Here is a 3,021-nt window from a genome sequence, read left to right as displayed (position 1 = left end):
TCCTCCTCCTCCTCTTCTTCTTCTTCTTCTTCTTCTTCTTCTTCTTCTTCTTCTTCTTCTTCTTCTTCTTCTTCTTCTTCTTCTTCTTCTTCCATAAGAAACAAACAATGCTGAGATGCCCTATCCGGGAAATAGAAGATTATGAGGGCTCATCCACAAATGGGATATTTGTATTAGCATGTCCTAACCCAACCTCAAGGAACATCACAGAAAAGAATTGCCATGAAATGTAATCTTTTAGACACACAGGATGTTTTAATGAAATCAATAGCTGTTCTTAGGTTTCTGACTCAGTGACCAAAGCTCAAGAAGAGGTGAGATTAGGGTGGTGTATACAAGCTCTGAACCTCATGACCTCTTATAGCAAAATTTAGTATAGAGGAAGGGCTATAGGGTACAACAGAATATTTGATAGTACTAGCCTTAGAGGTAGAAGACTGGGGCCTGGGTCAAACTTACCATGCCCTCTATGTTACTCATCAGTGATAAAGAGCGTACAGCCATAAGATCTCACATACTAGCAATAAAATATCTGTAGAATACTTCAACAACAAAGACCCGAAACAAGTTGTCTATTCTCTCAGTCTAAAGAGTTCTGTCCTTTCCTTTCCTCTCCAGTCATTTCCTCTCTACTTCTTTCTCCTCCACTTCCCTCCCAACTCATGTGTGTGTGTATATGTGTGTGCGTGTGTGTGTGTGTGTGTGTGCACGTGCGCGCGTGTGTGTGAAACAATAGAAGGAAAAAAAGTACTTACCACATATTAACTGTGTGCAACATGAAATGGGATCAAGTGTTTGGAGTCAAAGTTCTTCTATTCAAATCCCATCTCTGCTAAGTCCTTTGGGACCTTAGAGAAGTCATTTAATCTCCCTGAGCCTCAGGTTCTTCATCCCCAGAAAGGACACAGTAATATTACCTCTTTAATATTGCCAGCATTGTAACCCATACTCTTGCCCTTACATTTACTCTAACCCCCAACCCCAACCCTATCCCAAACTTTTACACTAACCTTTCCACTTACCTGATCCCTAACCCTAATTGTAACCTTTATACTCACACTTACCCTTACATTATCCTTCAAACTGTTGTGAGAATTGAATGCATTAAAATTCATAACATACATATGAACTAGTGTCTGTCTCAAGGTGAATCTTGCCTGTTGTACATGCTCTTGTTGTAGCTTACCAAGTGTTGCTTTTCCAGTTTTCCTAGTGATGTAAACCAAATTCACTTTGCCAAGATAAGACCAAGGACACTGTTTTGGTTGCCTTCCTGCCAAATTTGAATTTTAGGATTAGGAGCTAAGAGCTCCCTCTTCTGCCCAGAACTGAAACAGCACTATCTCCTCTGACAGCTTTATTAATATTCTGTCCTTCATTCCCTGCCAGTCTTGCCTCCTGAAAATGTGCTTTCTAGATTGATGAAATTGCTCTGATGTACTAAGATCATCAGCGATGCATTTTCCTAAGCAGCTGACTCATGTTTTTTTTATTTTCAATCAAAAAGAACTATCCTTCTAGACTGGAGTTAGAATTTAAATAGCTGCCTTTACTTTGCTCTTGTCAGGAAGGCTCAGGAGGCTCACTAAGAAAGAGAGAGTCCTCTTTGAATCTGGCAAAAAGCTAGGGCTGGAACACTAGAACAGAGTGTTCCCATCCACAAATCATTTCCCCTCTGTAATGTGTAATGAAGCTTTTCAAGGTGAAAGCATTGGTCGTGGAGACTGAAGAGAAGGAGTAATGGGGAAAAGGGAGAACAGAGGACAGAGAGAGAATGGTGAGCTTCATCTGTGTCTAGGACTCCCTTTAGGAAGTACTTCTCATATTCAGAAGTCTGCAAACAGCCTTTCAAATGATCAAAGGGGCTCCATTTCCTGAGAAAGGAAGTAGAGTTCATTGAAAGCCTGTGATGCCAGAGTACAGGGATGCAGGGGATAGACAGGGTAGCTCTCAGGTTCTTCAGCAACTGTGCCTGAGTTATGTATTCATTGTACCTTTGAAGGCAGAGGGGAGAGAGGAGTTAAGTTTACCCCTTCATGGAAGTGACAAATGGTCAAGGCGATGGAAATAACAATGTTTCGTGACTCAGCCACTATACAGTTAGGTAGATACATTTATGAAATTGCATCACACAGTTGTGTTCTCTAATAAGTTCTAAAATCAGTTTTGACTACTGTGTCAGACATCTTGTAAGTAACTCCTCTTTCTAGCCTCACAACATAGTGAGCTAATGTCTCCATGCCTAGATACAGAAGGAATGAGTGAGATTTCAAAATTAAAAAAAAAAAAATATGGTGGCTAAACCTCAAGCCTCCTACCACACTATCTCCAAAGACTGAGACTTTATTTGGGGAAATGATGGCCTGAAGTGGCAGGGAGAAAATCAGAAGTGTTCTCAAGAATAGGGGACCCCTAAACACATTGTTGCCATGGAGGCTGGCAAGGACCACTAGTGGCCCATCCTCTCGTTCTCGGGAGGAAACACATGGTCTGGGTCATATGGGGCTCCTTAGAACATGAAAACCCTTCACAATGATGCAGTCTACTGGAAAATTCTAATGACCACTTAAGAAAAGAATAGTTCTACACAGATTTTTCCTAGTGTCCAGAAGAGGAAAGCACAGGTCACATATAGTTTTCAAAAATACCACAAGCAACACATTACAAAGAAATTTGCATGCTAGTAACTCTTTATGACTAAACACTTAGAATTCTTTACATAATATTATCAAATCAAATCCAAAAATGTGTAATACCAAGTGAGACCATGCCAGGCTACAAGGCTGGTTCAATCTCATAAGAAAACCAATACAAATCACAGTGCTAATAAGCAAATGAAAAGAAGTCACTACACAAACATAAATTGTGGAGTGTAATGTGAGCATTCTTCTAATGGGAGGATAAAGGGCCTGATATGGTCGGGGTCATAAATTAAAAATAATCTTGAATCCATCTCCTTGGATCTCAGAACTATATGGAACGCCATTCTTGTGGTAAGCCACAGAAGTTCACATGTATGGA

Source organism: Mus pahari, chromosome 6, assembly GCF_900095145.1.
Source record: "Mus pahari chromosome 6, PAHARI_EIJ_v1.1, whole genome shotgun sequence".
NCBI lineage: Eukaryota > Metazoa > Chordata > Mammalia > Rodentia > Muridae > Mus > Mus pahari.
Note: the sequence above shows the minus strand (reverse complement) of the source record.